Raw genomic sequence first — 14,126 nt, 5'->3', positions numbered from 1 at the left:
AAGAAAGGGAAAAAATGATGACCTCCTTTGCAGTCTGGGCCCCCCACTGCCCTCCTTGCCTGGCAAATTTGGAGCAAGTTTTATTGGAAGAGCCTATTGATAATACTGCCAATCATCCGTTCTTGAGATTGCTGTATGGTATTAAGTCACGGTTTGACAAAATGGACACAGTAATTAAAGGAAGGCAGATACTGGACAATAGGAAGGGCTAGTAACCCAAGACAGTACATGGTATCTATGGGCCTTATAAAACTGTTAGATCTGCCATTTATTGAATTGGTTTAAGAGCTTCATTTCCTTTTTGTTGGCTTTGTAGCATATTTAAAGTAACACTGTCTCAGCCAGTCTTATCACAAGGGCTATTAAATAACAGGTCAAATTTTCAAGTTATTCTCTGTAACCTCAATCTTGAACCTAAAGGGAAGCTAGAAACTGGCATTATCTGGATTTCTAGTTCTTAAAAAAATTACTTTTCTGCTTAATAGGTGATAAAGATCATTTAAAATCTTTGACAGAATCATTCCCTGTTCAGCCAGGAGGCAGTTGTGATAAAGAAGGTAGAGTTAGGACACCTGAGAATTTGGCCACAAATAAGGTTTGGATGCTGGGAATGTTGTCACTGTTCCATGCTTGCACGTTTCGGACACGGCAGTGGCAACACTTTCTTCTCAGGGAGGTGATGTCAGGCCTAGCATGGCCCACTGAACTCTAACCTCCTTGAGTTCAAGGACTCTCTTGTTCTTGCTGCAATCTTACCCCCATCAAAAGGAGTTTGCCAGTGGATTTGTCCAATGAATCCTTCTAGACTTGCCATCCTTCCTCCTCCCTCAATTCTTTCTTCATATCACATGTATAAGATCAGAACTGAGACTTGTTTGGACCGGTCCAATCTCTGTCACACCTCCATAGGTTGTGGAAATAGCCATTTCCAGAACAATTTTCCTTTACATAAAGCCACATGATGCATAAAAAGGTCAGAAACCAATATGAAAAGGGGAAGAAAGTTGAAAGACTCAAAGGTAGGAGGAGAGAGTGAGAGAGAATGCAAAAGCAAGACTGAGGGCCCACCCTGAAATGGATTAGAACACGTGCAGCTTTATTCAAAGTCTGCCAAATACATCTTGCTGTGCCTCTGAATGGAAAATGGGATAGAACAATGAGCTGGAATTTACAGCGCCTTTGAAAAGCAACTGCTGTCAGCATGCACTCTGAATACTCCAAGTATTGCATTCAGACCAAAGAAGCTTTTTCTGGCCCTTGTGGCCCCATGACAGCCTGTAGAAGACAACAAACCCTACCTGGCTGTGACCTCTAGTTCTATTCCGTGAGCATTCTGTGTGCTTTCAAAGGTCATGCATGTTTCTAGAAGGAAAGAGAACACAAGGTACATATTTTATGAATTATATATCAATAGAGTATACATTTTACGGCCTGATTTTGCCATAAAGGCCAGACGTTTTGTAGGTCTCGAACAAATTTCTCAGAGAGATGAATGAGACATTTCTGATTTGATATTGGAGTCAGGCTATATCATTGCTTAGTCTTGTATTTCAAGAATACTTTATGTATTCTTAACATGTTCCCGATTTCAGTTAATGGTGGTGTCCTCCAATCTCTGTCCAACAGAATCTGGAACAACCCATAACTCTGTCCTCTCTCTCACCCCTTACATCCATTGGTCATCTGGTCCTGTCTTTTTTTCTGATATTCAGGTCAATATCTGTCTTTCTCATAGCTTCCCTCACTGTGATAAATGAATTCACTTCTCCTGTCTTCTATTCTTTCCTTGGTTCCATTCAACCTCCTTGATTCTGCCAGCTTTGGCTTTCTTCCCCCAAATCCAATCACATCACTCCCATTTCACAACCTTCACTGGGTCCCACTTTACTCAGGAGAAAACTGAGACGTGTTTAGCCAAACAGATAAGGGGATGTGAAGTAGGTGGAGCCCACACTGGGAACAGGCCCCAGGGGCAGGCTGGGCTACTGCTTTGAGCTTTATTAATAGGCCACTTTTATGACTCATTCTGATTGCAAATTTTATTAAGCACCTATTATGTGCAGACAGTGTTCTAGGCATTGGAGATACAGCAATGAACACAAAAGCCACGCTGGCCCTCCTGGAACTTATTTGGCTGTGGACCAGCTTCTAAAAGAATCAAGCACTTGGTGGAGGGACCTAGAGTCAGTTTTCGAAAAGGCTAATTATCACCAAGGAGCCAGACCCAAAAGCTCTGATGTGATAGGCCTATGTAGTGTCAACGATGGAGGTGAAGAAAGGCTCCCGATGCTGAAACACGGGTGCCTCCTTGCTTGCTGAGGTTGTTTTAAGGGTCCATCAGAGAAGAAGAGTGAGGAATGGGGCACTAGAAATACCCAAGGGTGCTTCCAGAAATCTCTGGATGCCTTGGCTCTCATGCTGGAGAGCTTGCCAGATGGAGTGGCCTGAATTTTACCTTGGAGCTCTAAATCCACCTGTGTCAGGGTGGGGGTAAAAGGTGCTGCTATGGCAACTGCTTAAGGAACCAACTAGAACAGCTTTGAATGAAGACAATCTTCCTAGGCATTACCGACCCTTCACCTCATAAGAAGACTACATTGTCATTCAATATCCAAATGATGATTGACCTCAAGACCCCACCCCAAGGGGGTACCCCATCATTTTTGAGGTACATTTTCTGCCACTTTTGTACATCTGCTCACAGTTCTTTCAGCTGTATGTGGGGCTTGGTGGCCCAAAGATGCTCTTGGGCTTCTAGAAACTCTAAAAATCTCCATACTGTGCTCCTCGCTCATCTCAGCAGTGGTCAGTCTGGCAAGGTGGGTAAGTCTAGGGTGAGGCCCAGGAGTGTCTCTTTCAGCCTGTGTGTAACAATTGGTAATGAGATTGCAGACACAGAGTAGAGTAGGAGCCCCAGGGAGTGAGGGGGATGAGTGAATAATGTCTGTCCCCGTATTCTCCCCCATGAGAGGGGTGTGGCTGTGACTGAGTTGGGGAGCTAGCTGCCTTAGGAGCCTGGAGTGGATTGGAAGGGCCTCCATATGGGGGTCAGTGTAGAGTCAGGGGACCTGGCAAGGGGAAGTTTCTCTTGGGGAAGCGCAAGTCAGAGGCCGTACAGGTCCCAGTGCCATGTCATCAGTCAGAGAGATGTCTTGGTGCTGGTGTCTCTGGGTGCAGATGCTGTGGCAAGAATTCAGGTACAAATTATTTAGGAGGTGATTTCAGGAAGCATGGCTAGAGGAGAGGGAAGAGAGATAGAAGGGGAGGGATTTTTTAAGGCACTTGGAGTTTGATCTCACTAGGAAACTCTTTAGAACATGCCTCAGAATGACTCCAGCTGAGGGGTGAGGATGCTGGGCATATCTAACAACTCCCTGCTCATCAATGATTGATGGGCGCTTTCTGGTGCATTGACCTCCAGGCCCTCTCGCTTTCCCTCCACATGGTATGAAGGATTCCCATAGCCATAAAAAAGCAGAGTCACAGGGTTTGCATTTTCTGGATGTAGAGGGGAATGCTAAGGGGACCTGGGCAGAGTGCCAAGGGCCTCTCGTAAAAGTAAGAGGACCCAAACATGGTGCCACTGACCAAGCTAGGTCAGAATAGGATCCCAGAGAGGATGTGAGTAAAAGGTGGAGCATGAAGGAATCCTTTGAGTTGAGAGAAGACGAGCACTCACCTTTTTAATGAGGCATCTGAGCCTCTGCTAGGGTTTGGGAGGAGGTGCCATCTGCCCAGATAATGTGCCCAGTCACTCTGGTCTGAAGAGGGGAAGCTGGACTATTGCCTTTCCTCCCTGTTATAGACTGAATTGCGTCCCCCAGAATTCACATGTTGAAGCCCTAACCTCCAACGTGACTGTGTTTGAATAGGATGGGGTCCTAATCCAATAGGACTGGTGTCCTTAGAAGAAGAGCAAGAGCCACCAGAGATCTCTCTCCCTCTGTGTACAAAATGTGAAGACACGATGAGAAGGTAGCTTTCTACAAGCCAAGGAGAGAGCTCTCACCAAAAGTCGAATTTGCCAGCACCTCGATCATGGACTCAGAGCCTGTGGTACTATGAGAAATAGCATCTGTTGTTTCAGCCCCGCAGTCTGTACATGCACACTAGTACATGCCCTCACTCTTCCTAAGCACTCCCAAGAATATCTGAAATACTGGATATGTCCCCTCACAGTTATGGGATAAATTTTAATGAACAGGAAAGGCTGTGGCACGTAGCACGTATGTCAAACATTAAGTTTGTAACTGATTAGAGACGTACTGAGGTTCTGAACGGCCCAAATATGCGATTCCCATTGTCCATACCTGCAGTCGCTGCTGGAGTCAGGAGTATGTCCTATCACCGGTCCTCCTCTCTTCCCCCTGCTCTTTCTATTTCCCTTCTCCACCAACTCATCCTCCTTCAGACTGGTTGCCATCTCTAAAATGGTAATTTGCTAAAAACGACAATGACAACAACAGCAAAACATAAATATATTTAAAAATAAACTAGTGGGGGGATGGGGATGTAGTTTATTTTGATTTGTCTTAGGTTCTAGATACATGAGCCAGTGCTTATTTTCAAATCAGTCCCTTCCTCTTTATGTATCTTGTAATATACATATGCTTAACTCACCCTCTTCTCCATGAATAATGAGGGAGCCAGACTATAAAGACAGTTAGGAGTTTTCAAAGCAGCTAAGTGGACTAGGTCTTTCTCCAACTTAAAATCATTAAAAAAATGATGCTACATTTTATTTTTATTAAGTGTCTGAAAAAATCCAGGAGATGAGGCATTCTGCGCTTGGAATTTCATGGGCAAGGCCTATCAAATGTTCTCCTTCAACTGATCTGACTATTTCTCTCCACCTCTGTGCAGTCCATCTAGTCTAGGCCACCATCATCTCCCACATGGGCCATTGTCATAGCCTCCCTGCTCAATTGTTTCCCTTCAGTCCCCTCTGAGCTTAGGGACTGGGGCAACTTGGGAGAACATACGAGATCAAGTCCCTCCTCTGCTCAAAACCCTCCCATGGCTTCGTGTCTCATAGAGGCTACTCGGTGAGCTGCCCTCACCCAATTTTGCCTCCTCTCCTGCTACTTTCACCACACTCACTCCCACCTGTCCTGCTGGCCTGGTCCTTTTGCTACATACCTCAGGGACTATGCATTTGTTGTTTCCTCTCTCTCTAGAATGTTCATCCCCAGGTATCTACATGGCTCACTCTCTCACCTCCTCAGGTCCTTGCTGACACGTTGCCTCCTTACTGAAGCTTTACCCAATTTCCCTCTTCAAAAATGGACCCCAACTCATACTCCCTGTGGTTCTTACCTTGTTTTGTTTTCCTCTATAGCACTTCTCAAATACTACATGTTTTTTTCTACTCATTTTACGTACTATCTCTCTCCTCAGTGAATGTGGCCTATCAAGGGCAGGAGTTCGATTGAGTTCTACCTGCCATATGCTCACACAGAACAGTGCGTGGCATGTAGTTGATGTCTGAAAATGAGAGCTGAATGAGTCTGTGGAAGGCCCCAGGGCGGTTGTTGGGAAAAGAACACCCCCTGGGTTTCCCTTGAACCAGAGGTGCAGCCTAAAAGCCCACAGAGACATTTTCTTTCACTTGCACAGTGTATTTCAAAACCTTATATTTGCTACCAATTCTTAAGAAATTTGTCACTTGACATAAAATCCAGGGAATTGGTATCACCTGATAAATATGTGATGATTGGACATGTCCTTATCCTTATGACGATAATGAATGGAGCTAAGCAGTAGCCACCCACTGAGAATGTTAGTGAAACACCCTCTCCTGATTCGCTCACTTATGCAGCCACTGGTTCAACGTTGACTTTGGGGAGGCAGGAGGTGGGGGAGGGCATGGAGTAACGAAGCATGGGCGGGCATCAGCACAGGTCCCAGATGTTGCTTTACCAAGGAGGGTAAAGTGTTCCTGTCATTTGGCTGCCCGGATTCCCACCGACTGCTGCTCCCAGCTTCCTGATCCTTCTGATCTTCAAGTTGCAGAGCCCTTGGTCACATCCCAACTCTTTAGCAACGGTAGCCTTAAAAGCAGGTGGTCAAGAATGGATAGGAGAAAATGCAGCTGAAAAGAGAAAGAAAAACATACCTATTGGTAAAGTGCACATGATTCTCTAAACACACGTTAGAAGTGTAAAGTGCCCACAAATCACCGTTTTTGCTAAATTGGGCAATCCCACAATTTCATTGGCTAAGTATGGCTGAGCATATATTACACATAGTGTTCACTGAACAGAACTAATTAAAGAAAGAAAGAAAAAAAAAACAGACAGGAAGACATAAGCTTCCAGCATCTAAGGAGTTATTGTGATTAACAAGCACAAGGAAAATGATATTACTTATTCCTCACCCACTATTTATTATATCCTTTATATTTTGTCTTTTCCTCATACCTGCCTCAGTACACATAGCTTTGCCTTTGGAAGAGCTGGGGCCAAGGTGCTAAGTCAACAGCCTCTGTTAATAGATTTAGAAATAAAAAAAGACTTGACAGTTAATTCTATTATCCATAAATATTTCTTTTTCACCTGTTATGCTCACATTATTTAAAAGACACAGAAATAACCTAGCAACACATACAAGTTACTATATCTCCTACCCTTAAGTTTCTTCAAAATTTAAGGAGCACATCCTTCCCATTCCCCATTCTTCATGCTAAACAGTTTTGATTTAGAACCTAAACCTTGAGATACAAAGACCTCAAATTATGAGTAACATGAATTTCTATAATTGATTTCTTCTCTCAGGGTATTCAATGCAACACTAGAAAAATAATCAGATTTGCTTGCATAATGACACATATTCATTTGAAAAAAGAAACTAATAACATGTTAAGTTACTTGGACCTTTGGTTCTGCAAAGAAGTTATGATTTCACACTGCTCAGCATATTATATTTTCTACACAGATGCTGAAAATGTATTTAGGGACTAATTGCTGGGCCCTCGTTTATTTGCAGGTGAGAGAGATCTCAGCCAGCCTGTCATTTGCTTGGCACTTATTATGTAACAATCACTGCACCTTAGTCAGTTTGGGCTGCTGTAATAAATTACCACTGACTGGATGGTTTAAATAACAAACATTTATTTCTCACAGTCTGAAGAAGACTGGGGAGTCCTAGATCAAGATGTCAGCTGATTCAGTTCCTGGTGAGAATCCTCTTGCTGGTTATGACCTCACATGGCCTTTCCTTGGTGAGTGCAAGCAGAGAAAGAAGGAGAGATCTGTGCATCCTCTTTTTTGAAGGGTACCAATCCCATCACGAGGGCTCCACCCTCATGACCTCATCTAACTCTAATTACCTTCCAAAGGCCCATCTCCAAATACCATCACACTGAGGGTGAGGGCTTCAACATAAGAATTTCGTGGGAATACACTAACAGCATGGGCCTGAGGTCGCAAAGATAAATGAGGCAATGAGACCTTATGGGACTCAGTTTATACAAAGATAGACATATAAGTATATATAGCACTTAGAAAACAAAAAGAACTACAAGCAAAGTGCCCTGGAGAATTGTGGAGGGAATGATGGCTCTCGATGAGCAAAGGGGTAGAGGGATACGTCACATTCAGGAAGTGGCATTCAGCCGACGATAGCAGTGATGGCTGCTGCTCCGTCGGCCTTCTTGGCCAGCACTGTTGGACAGTCTCTGTTCCCATTTTGTTGTCACACCCGGCCTCACTGACCAGTTCTTTTGGGGTATGGTTCTGTCGAGTGAATTTAGCCTCACAAGCTTCTATACTTTTCCTGTTGCCTTCTTTGAGGAGCCCAAACAAGTTCTCCAGTGACAAGAAAGAAGGGTACTTCGAGATAATTGACCCAGTATGGCAGCCAAGCTCGTTCCTTCAAGCAATATTCTAACTGCTATCTACAGAAAATGCTCTCTCCAGCCACCTTCAGGACACAGGTGGTCCTTTGGCTGTGTCTGGTAGAGGAATGCTGGGGTGGTGGGGGAGCCAGCAGGATATAGCAGGGTCTGGGGTAGAAGAAGTGCTGCTGTCTTCACTGGGTGGGAACCACAACTCATCGCAGACAAGTCCTAGAGTTCTGGTACTGGTCCAGTCCAGTTCTAGCCATGCATCATGGGGCTGATCTAAAGAGATAAGAGAATGAATGGATTTGGGAGTGTGGGAGGCAGCAATGCTGCATTTCAAGTCATCAAATGGCAGTGGTGCATTTATGTGAAGTGTGAGAGATGAATGACAGAAATAGTCTCCTGGAAATCTGTCTTGCCGCAAACTTGAGTTAATGGAGTAAGGCAAGGGTGATTAACCACGCTTGTCTCTCCTTTTTTACATCTGGTGGTACCAGGGCCTAACTAACAGTACACCTTCCTCTATTTCTTCAGGAAGCCTTGAAATCCTTCAGCAAACAGGACTCTTGCTGGTACTCCCTGGTGTCTCAGAGTTCCCTGGGGTTTGCATGCAAATTAGGTCCTTACCATCATCCTCTCTTTATTGTGGGACTATCTCATTTCTGCTGAGTTTTGAGTCACATCAAACCCTAAGTGCTAAAGACCTTCACCATTCAAATAAACCTGATGATCGTCAATGCTTCTAGAAGTTTCCTGACGCCTTCTCTTAAACGAGCTTTGTCAGTAACTATGGCCCTTTAAGCAAGTGTCTGAATCCCAGTTTCCACATCTGTAGCAGGAGGGGCTAGAATTAGGTAATCTCTAAGATCTCCACCAAGTAAAGAGAAGAGTAGTAGCAGCCGATCAGACTCCTCCTACACACATCGGATCCCGCGGAAAGTAAATTGAAAGGATATGGAAAGGAGAGACAGCACGTATTGAAATTCTCATTAGCCCCACTGCCTGGTTCTCATTAGTGAGCCTCCTGGGCTATGGGCACAAGGGCCAGGACTTATTTTCATGGCTGAATAGCACATGTGAAATGCAGGCTATTTTTAATTTATATTATATGAGCTCCACACTTTACTATCTTATGAAGTAATGGGCAACGCTCACGGAAAACCCCACCAGAATGACGGGCTAATCCTTGAGGGGGAAAATATTGCTGTTCTGCCTAAGCTTTTGCTCTCTGCTTAATTAATCTCTAAAACTTTCAGGCCTTAATGAGAATAATTAGACTTGACAGTACTGAGCTTAATGCACAACTACAGACAACAAAAATCGTGTTCAGTTCATAAGCTTCCCAGAGCTTGCTGAAAGGCAGGCTAATGTTATTTACAGCAGCCCCAGTTAGGGGCGGACGAAGGTTCGGGACTTGAAATGTGCCTAGAGCTCCCTGAGGACAATTTCTCTGAGGAGCAGGGTACTATAGGTCCCCTTTGTGGCTTTCACTCCATAACAAACTGTGGTCTAGACAGGACCTGGCTGGAAATTCCCTTATTACCACCCCGGCCAGACTACATTTATCGTCACCTTGAATATAATGCCAGTTCAAAACCTCCAGGCCTCTCCCGTTCAAATGATGAATCGAGGGAGCCAGAGCACCGCTGAGCACTCACGGCGCTCCAGTCAGTGTCTGCCAGCTTCTGGAAATACCTCATTTTCCAGAAAACTGTTCATTTGTCAACAGAAGGATAATGCTAAAACCTTAAAGACAAATCAGACAGAAGGCAGGGGTGGGAGGATCGGGCAGAGTCTGGCCTGGAAGAGGCAGCCGCTTTGGCTCAGTACAGTTTCTCTGATTTGTTAGCTTCATGCCACCCTCGGTCTTCTCCAAGAAAAGGTTTAAATCTCCTTTGCAGCAGTTTGGGCTCATCTTCCCCAGATGGAGAGTCTAGAGCATTCCTCTGGTGCTGCAGGGATGGCTGAATTTATCTGTCTGCCTTTGTGGGAGTTTCTCACAGAGGGAATGAACAACCAGACGGGTTCTTGGCCTTTTCTGCTGTGAAGCTGCTGGAGCTGGGAGCACAGACTTGGCGAGATCCTTAGGAGTGAGGATAGGTTACTGTACATTCAGTTGGTGGTAGTTATAGCAAGAGGCACGAAAGTAGGGAGTGAAACTTCCTAAACTATCTTCCAGGTCCATAGCAATAGTCATAATGTGCATTTGGAGAGAATTCCTTCTCAGAATTACAGAACAACACATAAGCAAAATGACTGCCCAGTGCTTCTCAGTTTTAAAATAAAAGACTTCAGAATTCTTACAGATCTAAGGAGATTAAAGCAAAAGTGTGCAACAGATTATTAGAAGCCAACATGTGACCCCTTAACTAGAAATTAACACACACAAACACACAAGCCAACGTGAGGACAGGAACTTTGACCCTGTAAATGGCACTAGGGTAGAGATTTTGTTTTTAATTTTCAATCAAGGATCTAAAACAGACTTCAAAGGGCATTTAAGCTGACAGTTTTATTTTCTCCTTGAGGAAGACGAAAGATGAATAAGCGTAAAGCCAGATCATTCTCAAAATAATTGCAGCCCTGACATATCTAAATGAGTTTGTAAAAGAAAATACAGTGGCAATTGATCTTATTAATTAGAGATGCACCGGAATCGTAATACCCACTTATCCACAGACTGCCTGCAGCTACAAAAATAAAATAATAAAATAAAATAAACCACTTTCTCCTGGGGAACACAATTTCTCTTCCTCCCTGCACGGAAAGGCAGTTGGAAAGAACCCCTGCTTGTGCCACTTTTCCCCTCTGCAGTAGGTAACGGCCTTTAGAGAACAGTTCGCATTGGTTTCCCTTCTGCCCAGAGATCCCAGGGTTTACACTGGATTATGCAATGCCACGCATAGTGCAGTGGCTTGTCACAATTGATTGAACATGTAATCTGACAAACAAACAAACAAAAATGTGCTACAAGAAAATGGGAGAGTGGTTTTTTCGGTCTGCATGTGTCATTTACCTGTGAAGGATGGCAGCGGGAGCCCATGGCAGGCGGGCCCAACTCTATCAATTGCTCATTCTGTCTCCACACCCCTGGAATCCTATTTCTACTAACAGTCACTTAGCATATGGAATAGACTTGAAGGAAACAGCCCGGGTGATAAAATGCTGAGTGACGATTACCTCTGAGTGTGGCTCAGACCTGAACAATTAGAGGTGAATCTTCAGGTTGACCAAATTTAAAGCTTATATGAACTTTCACTGTATTATTACAAAAGAACGAGAACTGGAGAGAGAAAGGAGGAGAAGAGGAAAGAGGAGGAAGGGAAGAGGTGGAGGAATAATAAATTGTTTAGCAATGGAAGGAGCATCTGGTGCTACTCCAGTGATGTCAATGTGTGTGTGTGCACGCACGTACGTGCATGCGTATGTGTTGGGGGCAGATGTGGGCAGGGGAATCGAAATGGAAGGGCAGGCACCACTGTGTTTACAGTTGTGAGTAGGAGCTCCATCCCAGTGTTGGGTAGATCACCCAGACAGGCACCCTGGCATGGACCTGAATCACCTTTTAAGGAGAAGCTTTCTCTAACTTGTACTAAGGTGCAGTGAGGGCCAGAGGTGGTCTAGCAGGGAGAGGAGTGATGTCATTTAAAAACAAAGTAGGGCAACAAGTTTGATAGCATAAGTGACCCACGTCACTTTTTATCTTCCAACCTGTCTAGAATAGAAAAACTCATGGCCAGCAGGCTCCGGTACCAATTGGTATCACCCGCACAAAGTAAAATAAACAAATCACTAGCTAATTAACTAAAGACAGGAATCTTTCAAAAGCAAACTACATTTTAATACTACAAAGGCTGGGAATTGGCTTTATTGGAGTAAAAGATTAAATTTGTTATGAAATTCTGAATAATTTAAAGGAAGAGGCCTGGCAGCTTCCATTGGGCAAAAGACACCAAAGCCCATCTCACCTTGGCCTTACATCTAGAAAGCAGGGTCTTTACTGAGATGTGACAAACATACGTGGCCCTGTGGCCCCTGGTATAAAGACTCAACAGTTCCGACCCCACACTTAACTAGGGCGACCGCAGATGGAGGAGATGCTGTGCGATGCCAGGGAAGGCCATGGAAAAATACAGGCCCTGAGAGCAAGGCTCCAGTTTTTCATGGAGCAGTAGACATGCCCCAGTCAGGGAAAGCAAAGGAATGCTCCCAACAGATCAAAGCCCCGAGTCTCTCGAAATGGAAATGAACATTTTTAAAAAGGCCTTTCTCAAGGGAGAAATATGTAGTAAATCAGAGTTTTTGAAAGACAACTGGGGCCTGTGCTGGTTTTTGAATAACTTGCCATTTAATACATGTTCTATTTTTGACCCTTTAGGGAAATATACAACCATGTCTGAAACTTATGGGCCAGAATAATTTAACTTTTTTTTAAATCTCATTTTTATAAGTTTTGTAATGGAGACAAATAATCTGGAAGCTTTCTTTTTACAGTTTCATGATGAGGCCAGGTCATTTAACAAGAGATAAGTTGTTTTCTCTGCATGCCAATTCATCTTGGTGAGTTTTTTGGCAAATTAAGTCCAGTGCCTGAGGTCTCAGGACCCATGAACAGAAGAAATATTTTTGGGTGTCCTTTGCAAGACTTTGATGATAATGTAAAGTACCAATGTACTCATTGTATATTATCTCTTCTAAAACATGTATGTGTATATACACAGAGAATTTGAAGCCAGACCATCGTATTTCATGCGTCCCCCAGTGCTGATGAAAAGGAAGTAGTCAATATAAGTTCGAATTCAGTTTTTGGATGTCTTTCTCATCTTGCCAAATCCCCGTGGTCCTGGGTACACTGTCTGTACACATATATTCTCACTGTCTTGTAAAATCTTACCTGTCCTTTACCATCTTTGAACTGGGCATAGTTGGCCTGGGAAGGTATCATTCTTCTAACAAGAGTCTTGAATTGTTAAAAAAATACACGGGCTCATTTTACCTTTGCGTTGGAGATAGAATCTCATTTTCATGAGTAGGTGCAGTAAATGCTGCAAGCAGAAGCCCCTTATTTACTCACATCACTCCATCACTTCTCTTTCTGCTGAGTCTTGAGAGCAACTATCTCCACAGAATCCAGCTGGCGCTCCCACCAAACTAACTCTGATTCCAGGGCTGACAGAATTCAGGATCTGAGGAATGACTCAAAGACCACATGGAGTTCAGTTTTGCATGACATTTTCTGAGTGCAGGCCAGCAAAGACCATGGCCTCACATAATTTTTCTGCTGGGTGTGGAATAGTGCCCTAGAAAGATGATTCATGAGAAGAAATTGTCGCGTTTCTGCCTGGAACTGAATGGAAAAAATTTGGTTGAAAAAATCTCAGTCATGCACACAAAAGGCACATAGAACCAAATATATATCTTTAGCTTTGGGACTCTACATTCATTATTTCTCTCACTTGACTTGAAAAAAGGTAAAAATCTGGCTGCAAAGCTCTTGTTGGGTTATAAATAAGATTTTTGATTGTGTATTAGAGTCTGGGCCATAATAGTAGTTAATATTTGCTTTGTGTTCCTCAGTTCAGAAAATGCTTTCCCTATGTATTTAAACTTCACATTAACCCTGAATGTAGGTATCATTCTTTTGCCAACATTAACTAATGAGAAAACTAAATCTGTACAAGACATCTCCTGGACGGTACCAGTATGATGGAATGTTGACCTCTGGGGAGCTCAATTAAACCCAAGCCTTCTGCATCCTGAGACCTTTCTTTCAGCCACAAGGTGACTTGTTGCAATCCAACACCAGTTCTCCAGCACCAACTGGGTGTCCACAATTTAATTCAATTCTGACACTAACTATCCTGAGTTTGCATCAAATCCTGCATGTTCAAGAGCAAGGTTCCCAACAAGACTGCCTTTACTTCAAACACCAGCCACAAGCAGGGTCCCAGGTTACCCACACTTCTGTCGGACATGGCTACAAATTCAGAAGTTCCCACAACCCCCTCTTGTTTAAGAATTCACCAGAATGACTCACAGAATTTAGAAAAGTGCTATACTTACAATTACCATTTTATTGTAAAGGATACAAATGAACATCTAATGGAAAGACACATAGGGCAGGGTCTTGGGAAGTGGGGGAATGACTCAGCTTCCATACCCTTTCCTGGAATCGGAGCATATATCCTCCCAGCACGTTGATGTGTTCACCAAGCAAGAAGCTCTCTGAGCCTCCTTGTTTCTGTTTCTGGTTTTTTGTTTGTTTGTTTGTTTGTTTGTTTGTTTT

The 14,126-nt window shown here is 43.7% G+C and overlaps 1 long non-coding RNA gene across 2 annotated transcripts; it reads right to left on the bottom strand.

Annotated features, from left to right (window-relative positions):
• Positions 1-1,126: 1,126 nt before the first annotated feature.
• LOC112477642 lies at positions 1,127-13,001 on the bottom strand. Of its 2 annotated transcripts, none has more exons than XR_003045542.1 (4): positions 12,915-13,001; positions 5,696-6,091; positions 4,311-4,441; positions 1,127-1,362 (listed from the first exon to the last, which is right to left on the bottom strand). It is a non-coding gene; the product is annotated as an uncharacterized LOC112477642 (long non-coding RNA). The 2 variants fall into 2 exon arrangements; XR_003045543.1 differs by having other exon boundaries at positions 5,920-6,091.
• Between the last annotated feature and the right edge of the window lie 1,125 nt (positions 13,002-14,126).

Source organism: Pteropus alecto, unplaced genomic scaffold, assembly GCF_000325575.1.
Source record: "Pteropus alecto unplaced genomic scaffold, ASM32557v1 scaffold121, whole genome shotgun sequence".
NCBI classification, from domain to species: domain Eukaryota; kingdom Metazoa; phylum Chordata; class Mammalia; order Chiroptera; family Pteropodidae; genus Pteropus; species Pteropus alecto.
The sequence above is the reverse complement of the archived record's forward strand: the minus strand, read 5'-3'. Positions and strand labels throughout refer to the sequence as shown.